Source organism: Tinamus guttatus, unplaced genomic scaffold (assembly GCF_059628265.1).
Source record: "Tinamus guttatus ecotype Peru unplaced genomic scaffold, ASM5962826v1 Tinamus_guttatus_pri_ptg000197l, whole genome shotgun sequence".
Classification (NCBI taxonomy): Eukaryota; Metazoa; Chordata; class Aves; order Tinamiformes; family Tinamidae; genus Tinamus; species Tinamus guttatus.
In genome coordinates this window covers 6,575,597-6,590,528 of record NW_028288731.1, presented here as the reverse complement: position 1 = coordinate 6,590,528, position 14,932 = coordinate 6,575,597, and the positions used below count along the sequence as shown (strand labels likewise).

Below are 14,932 nucleotides of genomic sequence, written 5' to 3'. Positions count from 1 at the left end.
TTTAAAACAGCAAGTCAATAATCACTCTTCCTGGAAGCATTATATAAATATATATATGTGTGTGTGTGTTTGTATTTAGTATGCTAAAAGAAGGCTTTTAACAAAGGACTCCTACCCATATCCACCTTGAAAGAGAGTAAAAGTGTGGACTGCGCTAGCAGCACTTTGGAATTTTTCTCCTCCTTTCCAAGGCCTGCAGGAATGCCCTGTTCCGATGGGATAATGCTGTCAAACACGACTGTAGCTTGAGTTGGAGAGGGATGTTTGTGTGTGTGTGTGTGTAAAGAAAGATGCAAATCCTAGCGAATGGCTAGGGAGAAACCCACGTAGTGCCCGAGAGCCCCCGCCAGCTCCCGCGACACAGCGAGGAGGCAGCAGGGCTGGGAGGAGCGCGCGGAGCTGCCCTGGCCCTCTGGGCTCTCTTCCCTCTGGGCAAGGAATTCGCTATGGCAAAGCGCAGGCTCCCGACGTGCCAGCGTGTCGGATCCGTCCAGCCTTTCCACCCTGCCTGCTCAGAGGGCTCAGCCATATGGAGCTGTCAGCAGATTATCTCCTTCTCCTGGGAGGAAAATATCAACAGTTCTTGCGGTCTCCAAAGATTTAATTGCTATAGCTGCAAGGTTTGCTCTTTGTCTTCTTTTTTTTTTCCATATTCAGTTTCCACATTTATGCATTACCAGGGGGAAAAAAAAAATGTGTTTCATTTTCCTGACCTTGTTATGCTTTTACATTTTATTTACATTCCGACCCTCCTTTCTTAGCATTCTCTGTGTAGACTACACCTCCATTACAGTTTCAGTAGTTGCTATAAGATGCATAAGCTTGTAATCTTACTTCAATCCCCCAATTATCCATCTGCACTACTTTTAAAATCACTAGTGATATCTTGCAGTATATAATAAAATTGCATTTATATTGAAATAGAATTTTAAATTTTAGCTGGACACCTTTCCTGGTGCATAAAATCCTGTTTTAAACACCAATACAGCAAGCATTGGCATTCCTAAAGAGCTTGTTAGGATAATCACTAACAACAGTCAGAGGTTTATGGAAGGGTTTTTCACCTAGTGCCTGGCAAAAGTGTGTCTTCATGTCCTCGTGCATGAACGTAATCGGGTAAGTAGGTACAAAGGCATTTTGGTCATCTCCCAGCTCCGGGATTTAGAAACTCCAGGGCGGTTGGCTTAAGCCTTCCTCGTGTTTGGCTTCGTGCCCTCCCCTTGCCCAACAGAGAAGGATGGGCCCTATCACCTACATGAGCAAACCACATGTTGGCTAAAGGCAGAAAGAGGAGTGGATGGGTATATGTGTATACACAGAAGAGAAAAGCTGTGCAGTTTTCTTAAGACATTCCTACCCCCTCGAGATGAATTTTAAGTAACAGGAAGTAGTTCCTTCTTGGGCTTTACATAAATGATGATTTATATCCTTTTGCCTCATGTCAGTTTCTGTGGTATAGATACGTATGTATCAGTATTTGTGCAGATGCATCCACTATAGATGATTCACGGTTTATTTATTAAAAATGGATTCGTGGTGTAACCATTTTCTAAAAGCTGTCATATAATCCCATTCATCTCTATTTCTTCATCCATTTTTTCCATGTTTAACAAACTGTTTAATTAAAAGACAATATATTTGCAACTCTTCTGGAGATTTTTGTTAAATAGTTAAGAGCAACTAATAGATTAATGTATTTTTATATCATATCGATGTCAGTATCATGCATGCAATTCTGTACACCAGGCATATTAAGTCAGTTTTTCAGACAGCAACATTTCCAACAGGGATTTTTAACTCGCAGATGCCTTGCACGGATAAGTCTGTCTCAGTAAGACACAGTTGCATTGTCTTTTAGAATATACTATGAGCTTCACATGCGGCTTTAGAATATACCAAGAGCAGGTTTATTCAAAACCTGCGTCCCTTGCAGCACTGGGGTGTTTTCCAGGGAGGGAAAAGCAAATTCAGTTGTGCTTTAGACTAGGAATTCTGCATTAAGGGAAACCTGCTGGCAGAGCTTGTCCCCAGGCCCTGCTGGTGCCAGCCAAGAGAAGCGAGGGGTTTAGCAAGGGCGCAGCGAGGGTTTTAGTCGGGATTTTAGCGAGGATTTAGCGAGGATGTAGTGGAGGTTTTAGTGGGGGTTTTAGCAGGAGGCTCCAGCCTGCGCTGCCCTGAGGACAGCACGAAGAAGCTGCAGAACGAAGGCGGCTGCGGAGGACGGTCATAAACGGCTGAGCAGGCTGCAGGGGACCTGCCTGCGCCCGCTGCCGTAGGTGTGAGCGTTCCAGCAGGGCACAGCTCTGCTCGCCCTTCCCCATCCTCATGCTGGAACGCTTGGAGGATGCTCAAGTGGGCAGCGGGTGGGAGGAACTGAGCAGCACCGGGAGGTGAATTCGGCTATATTTCCCTCTTTGCCATGTAATCACTCTTTTAAAAGACTGGTCACGGTGAGTTGGCTTTTTGCCCTGCAGCAGCCTTTGGGACATCACAGCGTGGCCTTCATGAGCACGATGCAACGCTATCCAAAATGTGGTGTTTAGCTGTGAGCAGCATCTGCGCCTCGTGCCCCAGAGCACCTGCTGGAAGCTCGGGGAATTGATTTTTTTTCTCATTGTGGGGGACACGAACCAAATCAGATAGGAAAGATTTAGACCACAACATGGGAAAGCTGGCTATATGCATTAATGTTAAGCTACGTGATTTTTTAACTGTGTTATGTAGCTTAGAGTTTTATGATGGCGAAAGCAGAAAAAAAGGAGTTTAACAAAGCCATCTTTTTATTTCAGAAAATAAATATTTGTTTTTAAATTCTAAAAGGGGATTGGAATCCCTGGAAATAATTTGGTTGCCGTCTGCTCTGCTTTTTTCATTTCTTAGCTTGACATTTTATATTTGATATAGTCATCACACAAATAGGTTGCACATGTTTATTCATTTTATCCTGTGAACACAGTGCCATGGCTGATAAGAAAGCATACAGGTATCGATGTGAAATCAGCTCACCCGGCATTTCGTCTTACTCAGAGGCTGAGTCGAGTAATCCAATTAATTGCACTCTTTTAAAGTAAGTACTACCTACCAGCTACACTGCTCAGCGGGGGACAGAAAAGGGTTGTGATTTGTGTATTTCGAGAAACAGAGCTAAGCATATTACAGGGTAATAAGATACAAGGAGTATTGCTGATACTGGTCGCAGCATTGCCTAAATTGGTTAGGCTTTTTTATTTTTCTTTTAATTTTGGGGTACAAAAGCTGGACACTGAACATTGTTTCCTCTTGAAGGATACCCGTGTTTCTTGGAGTGTTTATTGCTGTTTTCAAGAGGGTTACGAGACACTTCATTCAGCAAAATCAGGTTTTCCATAAAGAATATTCTAGTTCATTTAAAGTAGATCTAGGGAAAAAGAGATGCCCACCTACCGTTTCCGAAAATGAAAAATGAGTCTCTAAAGCCAAAATTTTCATATGTTGGTTTTTTACACAAAGCTGTTTTGACCATTTTCATTCTGCTTTTCAGTTTTTCTGTCTCTTTTACATGGGCATTTTCAGATGTTCTCCATACTGTGCTTCTGACTAAAGCTAAAACTTTATAGTTAAGTGATACCTTTAACACTCAGCATTTACTTCTCTTGTGTGATGCACATTAAAGAATCAGCCTCCCATTTTCATTGATTCTGCTTACCCAATTATTTCCAACTGTTAATTAACCAAGGTGATCAAATGTTTCTGTGACATGGCTTCAAGGCATTGATCAGCGTGAGTTTGACCTCGGAAGCAACCCCTTAGGTGAGTGCGGTCGTAATTGGCTCCCTCGGAGATAATCCCTGTAATGGGGCACATCAGCAACAAGCTGTCAACAGGAGCAGAGAACGATCAGCCTAGTTAGCTCGGCGCTTGACTGAGGAAAATAAAAAAACCCGCCAACGCGCGAGTGGAGAAGAAACATCTTCCTGAGATGGGTTTCCACAAGGCAAGTCCTGGGAATGTGTTTCCTCCCACCGGTGCAAAGTGCTTTTATCACCAGGCAAAAAAATGAGGTCTCAGATTCTGACTGGCTTGTTGGTACTCCGCTTGTAGCTTGTTCCTTACTATGGACAAGCTGCTCAATAGCTTTTAGCAGATAGAAAGGTTGCAGAAGAGTTTCCTGTTGTCCAGGAAACTCTGGTGACCCTGTGGGCTGCATGCTGTGCTCGTAGATCCTGGGGTACGAATCGGGCTCCAACAGGCTTGCACAGTGTTTTGGGATGGAGTGGCTAAAAGGACCAAGTCAGTCAGTGTTTGCAGGGTCTTGAGAGGGTGTTCTGTGCATTTCACCACATCTGGCAATGGGCTTGTGAAGTTACAGCTTCCTTTTCTTAAGGGTCACAGAAAAAGAGCTGACGCTCCAGCTTCTCCAGCTTCTTCGTAGATATGTATGATCATTAGGATATCATCATATGTATGGTCATTAGGATAGAATGCACCAGACTTTCATTTTTCCTGTAAAATAAGCGTTCCGTGATGAACAAACCTACGTCTTAGAAGTATCGCATTTGCTTTCAATAAAGCTAGATGTAGCAGCTCCAGAAATATCATATACTGCAGCTTGTTGAAGAGATTTCTTTTCTTTTTCTCTTTGAAACTGGCAGCCCCACACTGGGAAGCAGCTGCTGGCTGTAGGTAGATCATTTTTAAAGTAGTTTTAAAAAGCTAGAGAATAATTCTAAGTTTCTGTAGCGCAAGCCCAGATAATTCCCTGAGTATTCTCAGCAAGAAAATTGCACAGCTTCTTGACATGGTACTACCAGACATGATTCACTTTTTGTCCATGAGCCGTTGTACTACAGAATTAAAGGAAGCGCAATGAATTCTGAGTGTGAGCATTGTAATCGGTACAGGAAAGAAAAATAATGTGTTGGGATATGCTCAGAAGCACTCCGAGGAAACGGCGAGTCCTTGTTGGTTTATGTCTCTCCACCAAGGCTTTATATTATATTCCAGCCAGCCTTCGTGGTGATAAAGCACATTCTCTGTGTCTGCGGGCAAGTTCTCTTGGTGTGTTGAGCAAATCCCCCGGAGCCTCTGCTTTATAGATATAATTGTATTTATCTACCTGAAAGGTTCCTCTGAGACTTTGAGGTCTCTGTGTGAAAGTCACTGTTGTATAAATCCCAAATATTATTATGCAGCCTAGAATAGGATGGGCAAAGCCCAGCTTCCCGTGTCCCTGACTATTATTACTGCAGAAAATTGTGCTCGGGTGAATGACACGGAGTTGATGCGAGTACAGTTGAGCTGATAGATAGCAAACAGGCTACCAGTTTCCTGCCTTGAGAAGGTTTTAACACAGCTAAGTGCCAGCTTGCCCTCCCATCGCATTAGCTGAACGCGAGAGCTGCAGCTGCCTTCCACCTTCGGGGAAGCCACTGCGTGCGGTACCGAGCGGTTCAAACAGCAGCTGCTTGCTCCTCGCATGATAACATGGAAAGAGGGTATCCCTGACTTTGTATGAGACACATCCCACGGGTTTTGTCTCAATAGTTGAATGGACACAACAGATTCTAAGGTAGAAAAATTAACAGTGCAGCAGTATCCAGCTGCTGACTGCTTGTTACCCTGGATGGGCAGTCATCACTGTCTGCTTCTGAGCACTTGATTTGAGCACAACTGTGGCCATTTCTATTACACTGTCTGTGCCAAGAGCTCTTTAGAATTAAGATTATTAACAATATTGATAATAAAAATCAATAGCAATTACTGATGTCAGAAACAGACCGAATAGAAAAGATAGGAGTGAAGAAATGAATCTGACTTTGCAGTTAGCCCGGGGCGGACTCCTCGCTGCACGCACCCATCACAGTCGCCTCCAGCCAAGCAATGTGCTCCCAGGTCTGTGGCAGATGGAAAAAGAAATCGGCTGAAATGACATCCAAAGTGGATGCGTATGAGTGAAAATAATTGATTGAGAAATGGGAGTGCGGGCTGGCCAGCGCTAGCGTGTCGGCCCCGGTGCGTCTTTAGGCAATCTCTGGAAAGCCTGTGCTTCAAATCTGCCAGCTCAAAGCTTTGAGAAATCTAAACTTTCTGCCACGTCTAGTGCAGGTTCACACTGCTCTCACTGCTCTTTTACCCCTGCACTGCAGTTTCCTCCTAATGCAGGCAAGAGGCTTTGCACTTAAAAGCAAGAGAAAGAAAAAATGACACATAGGGGAGCTTACAGAATTTCCAGTTCACCGCAACCACTTCTGCCTCCCAACCTTATTCATCTCAAAGATAGTTTCAAAATGAGGTACGGGTTTTAAGCTCAACCGACAACTGAAATATCCTAGATATGGGGCTATTCTTGTTGTGCTGCTGCTCTTACGCAGGTCACTGCTGCACTGACTAGTCCTGCTTCTTCGGGAGCTTCTTCCAGAGCTCTGTTAAGAGCGCTCGGGCACCTGCCGATTCCAAATGCTGGATGTTTTACAAACCTCTCGGTCAAGTTTCTCAAATGGTGTGAAAGCATTTGCAAGAGTAGCGGAGATGACTTTTTTCCCCTCTAACTTTAAAATAGAAGGGTCCGACTGCAATCAGATGGGAAGTGAATTGGTGCTGTTCATTCCCAAAGTTCATTCCTAACTTTATTGTTAAAAGTTTCTGTATTTAGATAGACTTTTTGGCTGAAGCCTAATGTTTATACTTGACTGAGACATAATATCCTCAAAATTTAGTATAAAAATAGTGCAGTGTTGTGGAAGAATAAATTAGGAACTACAGTATAGTATAAAAAAGTAGTCTTCATTTGCATGTGCTAATTAATTTCTACTTTATCCCATCAACATTTGGGACTAGTGGCCTTATTAGCTCAAATGAATTTGCTTATAGTCTGAAACTAAATACTGAACAAACTCAGTGAAGGTCACAATTTTTCCTTTCAATTATCAAGGTTAATTATAAAATTAATTAGGTCAATTTGTAACTTTGATTAGGAGAATATACCTTCTTTCGACTCTGACACAGAACCCAGATTTGCACCTAAAGGTATTGCCTTACGTTCTGCGCTCGGTGGTGTTGCAATGCTCTTTAAAATATTTTCAGGTCTTCACAACACACCCGTTGTAGGGTGGTGGAGCTCAGATGAGAAGCTGGGCATTTGTTTTATCTCATGATTATTCTTTTCTAGGTCTAATTTAATAATGAAATTTGATTTTATAAAATAGTTCAACAATTTAATAGGATGTAGAGTAAAAGTTAAGTGCTTAGTTTTCTTTTAGTGTACCCACAGTTGCAATTACGATCTAGTGCATCTGTATCGGACCTTGGTAGAATGTTACTTGCATGTTATGTCTCACTTTTTCACACAGTTTTCCTAAATCTTGTCCTTTGGCTCTTACAAATGAACCAAGAAGTAGATGAAGACGTCTATTTTGCTTCAATTTTCCACTGCAGTTTGTCACATAGTAAAGACATGAGCATGGCTAGCTCCCCGATGACTCCAGGGCCCCATCACAACGATGGTGTACAGCTCTAAGCACAGACATTCTTTTCAAGACCTTGCAGTTTAAGTAAACATAGGTTAATTGATAGGTACTAAAAGGGCTGGTAAATAAATAATTAGCCCTTTTACGGATGGGTAGCAGGAATCTTAATTGATTTGCTCTCTGCGACAAATCTGTGATTGCATCAAGAATTTATTCCTAGTCTGAAATTCACTGCCTCGACAAGAGGAACATCTTATTTCGGCTGTAATATGACCCTTTGCTAATTAAAAGCACTGAGAAGGCATTAGTAGTTAACTTCCACAACCTTATGTCTCAGCAATTAGCAGGGGGACTAACCATGCAAAGTAGGCAAGTCTTTCTGGGTGGCAGCAGACCTATCTCTTTCCTTTCCTGGCCAAGGAGCTTGAGGCTTGAGAGGTTTTTTAAAATACTTCATCTGCGAAAAGGTGAGAAATTATACATTTAAGTGCTGGGTCAAACAGGCAAGGACTGGTGGTGAGTTGCACCAAGCCCTTGCAAGGTAACGAAGTGACTGGACTGCATGAACTGGATGGAGTATTGACTTGGTCTCTGGTGGGAAAGGCCAATACCAAGCTTCACTGGAAAGTCTGGTTGGTTCCACAGACTCCCAGTCCACTGCATTTCTTTGGACACACGTTATTTCTTTTCATCATTATTTCAGACATAGCCTGCCTTTGGTTTTCGGTATATTCAAAACTTCAAAGTTTGTCTCGTAAAGCAATGATTCAACAAGGCAGATGCTACAGCTCATCATTTCCCTCTGCTGTGCAGATCGAGTCTACGGGGCTGGATCACTGCTTGACCGTGGTCGTGTCCAGATTGAACACAGAAGTCACCTCTGACCTGGACCTGATTTACCCCCTGAATTTGAGGCTGCTTCAGAGAAGAGCAAAGGACTCGCTCTTCTCCTAGCGTGCGTGAGAGCCTCACCTGCTGCACAGGCCTCTTCAGGCCCTCCTCGAAGAACCCTTCCTTTCATTTACTCTGTCTTATTCCACATAGAAGCACAAGGACTTCTCTTCTTTTATCCTGACTGACAGGCAGCTCGTGTGCTCATCAGCCTCAGTGAGCTTGGTGCTTTGTATGAAGACCCATTTGACAGAAATCATGAACTTCTTTCAGTGTAAGAAAAGACACTAAAATATTCAAATTTCTCCGTTAAGCAGGGGAGGCAGTCTAGACAGCATCAACATTTCTTCTGGGTTATTTGATTAACTGAAGATAGAACCAAGTAAATGTAGTCATTTTTCTTATCTTGAGGTTATCAGGACAGGAATTTTCACTTATTCTTAATATTGTACAGGGCATTTTTGCATTTTAAAATATGAAATTTATATAAAAAGGGGAAAATGCTTGAATGTCACTCTTGAATTTTTTCTTTCCTTTCCTCATCAACTTGTTACATGCAGACTTTTTTTTTTTTTTTTTTTTTTTGGAATTAGAGGATCATCAAAGTCTTTTTTTCCACTCATTAAATTATCATATCTTGGCTAGTCCTTAGCTGTTTTTCCTCCATCTGCTGGCGTGCTCCTTCTCATTATTTGCTGCTTTTGTAACATCACTCTGTATTTGCACTCTTCCTGTGCTTTCCTGCCGTTTCTCAACTGTCAGCTCTTCAACACATGAAAGTCCAGTGGCATCCGCTCTGCCTATTAGAAGCTACATACACTATTTCCTTTCAGTACAAGAAATATGAATGTAATCAAATTCAAATACTTGTTATTTCAGTTGCGATGAGGACCAAATAAATACCTCCATAAATACATGCATACGTTTTGTTGCCTGTGGCTGTGGATGGTAATGAATGGTAGAGCAAGCTCTTTTCTTCTGCATGCAATAGCCAAAAATGGCAGGGCCAGTAATAACACGGTAAACTGACAGGGACTTCCTTGAAATCGCGTTGGGGAGCATCTCAGATCCACCTTTCCTTATACTATTGCTGCTGCTGGTGTTATCTGTAGCTAAAACCCAAGTAATCTGCAGGCGTCACCCGAAGAGCTCAAGCCGAGGAGGCTGCATGCTGCTTTGGTGCTAATTGTTCTGGTGACCTATTTCCTTGTGCTGGTGTCAATTAGGGTACACGGGCACACCATGTAATCGGGAGTCTCTCTGTGCAGTACATGTCGCAGAAAAGACGCTTACATTTTCTTTTAATAAGAGAAACTTGTTTCAGCATGTACGTCCCCGGCTTGTCAGCTCCCTGCTGCTCGAGCTGAGCTTTTTGTCTTGCCTTGTCCTTGCATGAGTCTTGAAGGTCACTGTTTATGTGCCAAGCAAATGCTCCCTGGTGCCTAGCAGAATGCTAAATCTCTGTGCAGCCCTTAAAAATATACCTCGAAGTGACCAAATAATAATCATCTCCATCTTTGCTGTATCACCCTGAACATTTAGCAGGAGATTTGAGGCTTCAAACAGGCCAGGATAGTCACTTCTCGCTGTGTTCAAAGTGCTTCCAAATGGAGTAAGCAGCCTGCTTAAGAGAGCATTCTAGGAAAAGAGCAGAAGTGAACATTTACTGTTATTTATGCAATTCCCTTGGGCATATTCCATTTTTCCCACCTAGATAAGTCATGATTGCAGGTATACAGTTACAGATCACGTATGTGGGTGTTGACAAGAGACGTAAGCCTGCACCAGCAAGTTGCACTCACAAAAACAGGGTACAGACGAGGATTTGGCTGGATGTGAATGAAGATAAGACAATGTGACTCCACACTCTGCAGATGTTTCTGATTTACTGGTTTCCTCTTATGATCATAGTAGGACATAATGGGACATGGGACAGCCCCGTGAGTGAATACAGTAAGTATTTTGTATTCAGTGTCCCTATCAGAGCCAGATTATAAGCTTTTCTGTAATTAAAGCCTTTGTTTTATGATTTAACTCACTGTGCTCATAGAAAGGTGCTTATGAAGGGAAGACTACCAAGAATTACAATTCTGCAGCTGAAGTGCTGCAGATTTCTTTTTTCTATACAAGTCAATGTAATTTTAAAAATAATGGGTGGCTTCTCACTGAAAAATGAATCACCATGCTCACGGTGTTGGTATGTTGAGCAGAGGTAACATCTCGGTTCATTTATGCTTTCCTCCTGGGATGCTGCAGCTCAGTATGCAAAAACAGCCACAATCAATAGAGAAACTTGGGCAGTTACCATGATATTCATTGTACTTCTCATGAATAAGACTGATTTCTGTCGGCTGTGAGTGGCCTCAAGGAACAGCCTGCTAAGTTTCCTTTACTGTGGTTGCAAATTCTCAATGCATGTAGCGCACGAAAGGAGTGCTGCCCTTGCAGGTGTCCAGCATTCAGTGCCTTGGGCAGCGTGAAGCTTATATTTCCTCCAAGGTACTGAAGCACTGGTGGCAAATACTGAGCTAAGATGTTACAACATCACTTCTCCATAAATTCAGCCAGCCATTGCCTCTTCTACTGGAATTTACTGAGAAATGATCATTCATGAACTTGTGATTGTCTGTGATTATCTATACTGCTTCAGCAAAAGGTTTTCCTCTGTACAATGAATGTTTTCTGTTCTTTGGATATTTTTTAAGGAAAAATTAATGGGGATCTTTACAATGTTTTCCACAAATTATCATGTCTTAAACCTGTAAGCATCATTTCTATGTGTGAGATATATTGGAAAAGATACAGACATTCACATGACATTCAGTGTCCTTTTTACTGTCTCCTTTTGGCTGGCTGCCTTTAGCTACTTTTCTTTATGACTAGCAGAAGGTTCAGACCTTTTATCGCTTCACTTCCAATTTAAGATCTTTTTTTTTTTTCTTTTTTTTTCTGTGCAGGGTAATTGCATGAAAACAACCTTCTGTCTACTTGTACTGAAAGAAAGAGCTCTGGGCCTGCGGAAAATGGGGGCTGTAAGTAGTGCAGTCTAGACGTGCTGCTTGACCCATTCTGTGCATCTGTTGACAAGTTTGGAGCAAAAAAAGCTACTATGCTTAGTCTGAAGATCATGAACTCTCATCTCATAAGGAGGAGAACTAGATGCCTACAGGAGGAAAGAAAAGCACCCCCGAAGTATTTAACAGACACACTGAGAGAAGAATTATAAAAGGCTTCCAACCAACTCATCAGTATATTTAGAAGAATTTGTATTCTGCAGCAGAATAAGGGCGGTTTGTGCTACTTTCTTGTAATAAAACACCATAAAGGAACAAATGGTAATTATGTGCACTTCCTTTATATGCAGCAGAGAGATACCTTTAAGTACTCTGACAGCTTGCTAATGTACCACTGTATTTGAATAAATACCTGAAGTAAATAGGTTTATGAAACCTCTTATAAACTGCCAGGTGGATAAGGGGCTATTATGGAAGTACCATAACTTACTCGCTTTTCTCTTTGTACAAGCTGTTCCCAAACAGGTTGATAGGGGAAATAGATGCAGATATGGATGAGATGCTGCATTTTAATGAAAAGGTCAGGTGCTTTTCTGACATTAATTCACAAAGGCTGTGTCAGAATATGAAGACCACATACCCCAAAGTAAGTAGCTGCTAGTTGCTTTTTGGCTTCCAGTGGTTAATCTTGGACTCCTAAAACTCTAATCTAGCTTGTCTCTATCTTGGAGGTCACTTGGAGGCCAGTCTTAAGCACTGTCTGCTGCTAACACAAGCACCAGCGTTTGAGAGTCTTACCTTTTGGTTCTACATAATTATATGTTTGAGGAGATATTCTCATCAATTACAGGATAAGTTTTATAATTAAAAGAGGAATCCCACAAGGAAAGCCCGTGTCTTTTATTTGAAATGGTGTGTGCTAACTCTGAGGGCAAATAGCCTGGCAGCAATACGCTTCATTTTCCTCTCTCAGTAGTCTCAGCACTGAACCTAGCACTTCCTATGTTTTTAGTTAGTCGGAAATTCCTGAATAAAGTCTGTCTATATTTATTCTTTTCTTCCAGGTGGTGATAGCCCTTTTAAAGAGGAGGACTCTTTTCCCCGGTTCATGAAGATTTAGGATGCAGGAGCTGTGGAGGGAAGCACCTGGAGCTCATTGGGACACAGGCAGGTAGTGCTGATGCCGTGAGTCCCGGCCGGGTGCTTCTTTAAGAGCAGTGTAGTGTTGCTACAAAGCCATTTTAGGCATCTTCATGCCGTGCAGCAGTGCTGCTCATTAAAACATGAAAAAAATACTCTCTGTTGAGACAACTGTTCTAACACAGGGACTTTAAATTTGCATGGCTTCTCACAGGTGAAATAGTAGGTAAGTACTGGTGAATCTTGTACTACTGCTTTTAGCTTTCCGGTGGTCATTTGCAAAATAGCCTCCCTTTAGCCATCTATTTCTATCCCTGTTAAGTATGTGCTGCTAAAAGGACTCCTCCAGACTAACCATTCCTCAAGCATTCACAGCCAGGAGCTAATTGTTTGCAAGGGTTAAAGTGAGAGTCAGCCTCTGCGAAGGCTGACAGACATTCAGAAGTTCAGATTGTTATCCAAAATGTATCCCAGCACATTTTGACCTGCTTTGGCTAAACCCCCAAAGATCACACTCCCAATAAGGATTTCTCTTTTTTCTTGTTTCAGAAATGTTGGCCATAAAAGCAGCAGGTTTTACACTCATGTCACCCTTCCTACATGGCTTCCTATAGGCCTGGACATGCTCCCGAACCCAGGCATGCCGGTGCAGCCGCCCCAGGGCTTTCAGCTCCGGGCTTGACCCAGCCGTTCGCTCAGTGTGTCAGCCCTGCACCCTTTACCTTTCATCTAACACAAGGCTAAAAGACAGGGAAGGATTGGAGTGTCACCTTTAAAAATACACGAGCGCACGCTCCTCTTCCCCTGTCCCCGAACTCCGGGATTGCTTTTCCTCACTCTCTGAGTGATCACAGAAAGTTTAACCTGCAAAATTACGCACTGTAAATGACAACCATTTTCCTCGCAAGGTGAAAGAGAGAGAGAAAGAGGAGCAGTTTCCACGGCAACCCGCTGAAACTGGTACGCCACAGGAAAATGTCATCTTCCAAAAAGACAAAACTTCATGGACAAGTACAGTGCAGCAGGAAAGGAAAGTGCAATTCAGAAATGAAAAGCTCATTTGCATTTATGGCTTTGAGTTTCATTTTGTAGTTACAAGACCAAATTGTGCACAATTTTGTGAAGAAAATGATATTCAGCGTTTCAGGTGAGTAATGCAGATGAAGATCATAGAATCATAGAATCGTTAAGGTTGGAAGGGGCCTCTAGAGGTCACCTAGTCCAACCCCCCTGCACACACAGGGTCACCTAGTGCACGTGGCACAGGGTGGCATCCAGGCAGGTTTGAAGATCTCCAGAGAAGGAGACTCCACAGCCTCTCTGGGCAGCCTGTTTCAGTGCTCTGGCACCCTCACAGGAAAGTAATTTTTCCTTAAGTTCCTGTGGAAATTTTGGTGTTTCAGTTTGTGGCCATTACCTCTAGTTGTGTCGGTGGCCACCAGTGAAAAGAGGCCAGCACCATCCTCCTCACAGCCTCCCTTGAGGTACTTCTAGACACTGCTCAGGTCCCCTCTCAGCCTTCTCTTCTCCAGGCTGAACAGGCCCAGCTCCCTCAGCCTCTCCTCATAGGGCAGATGTTCCAGGCCCCTGATCATCCTTGTGGCCCTGCGCTGGACTCTCTCCAGCAGCTCCACATCCCTCTTGTCCTGTGGAGCCCAGAACTGGACACAATACTCCAAATGCGGCCTCACCAGGGCTGAGTAGAGGGGCAGGATCACCTCCCTCGACCTGCTGGAGACGCTCTTCTTAACACACCCCAGGATCCCATTGGCCTTCTTGGCCACGAGGGCACCCTGCTGCCTCATGGTCAACTTGTCGTCCACCAGGACACCCAGGTCCCTCCCTGCAGATCAAGTTCAGCCAGAAGTTCCCTATGACAGATTCAAGTTCACAGAAGATCACAGTGAAGATCCTGCTTTACCCTCAGTGCCGTAAAGCTGGGTTAAGTCTGGACATCAGAGAAGTTGCCTGGCACTTTACATCTTTAAGAACTCTAAGAAATCTTCATCTGACCCCAACTGTTGAGATTCCTAATGTGATTTCAGCCTGTAAAGTTAGACCTTCCAGATTCCCGGCTCCCTTTGATACCATCAATCACCATCCGTTGTAAGCCGCATTGCATAGGAGAGCGTTTTATGATGAGCATTATCACCAGAATATAGCAAAGAGCATTGTTAATGAAGCGTGGAAAAAGAATAAATTCACCTAATGGGGCTATGTGTCAAATTTCAATTAGGGATATGCTGGAAAGTGAAGTAGAGAGATGAGCATACAAATTAAACCTTTGACCTTCAGAGGAAAGGAAGGAAGCCCTGGGAGAAGGGGGATGCTCGGAGAGGTTTTCCTTGCTGAATGCTGCAAAGTCTGTGCAGAAACTCTCAAGTGCACTTTTTAATTACCACTATGTAAGAACTGTCTCAGAAAAAAAGATTTGATTCCACT

At 43.0% G+C, this 14,932-nt stretch overlaps 1 long non-coding RNA gene across 1 annotated transcript in view; it reads right to left on the bottom strand.

The window, feature by feature from the left end:
* The window catches only part of LOC148594819 (uncharacterized), a 53,407-nt gene extending 39,597 nt beyond the window's left edge, over positions 1-13,810 (bottom strand). The window contains exon 1 of the long non-coding RNA XR_015913307.1: positions 13,729-13,810. This is a non-coding gene — a long non-coding RNA (uncharacterized LOC148594819). The remainder of the gene's footprint in view (positions 1-13,728) is intronic.
* Positions 13,811-14,932: the final 1,122 nt, after the last annotated feature.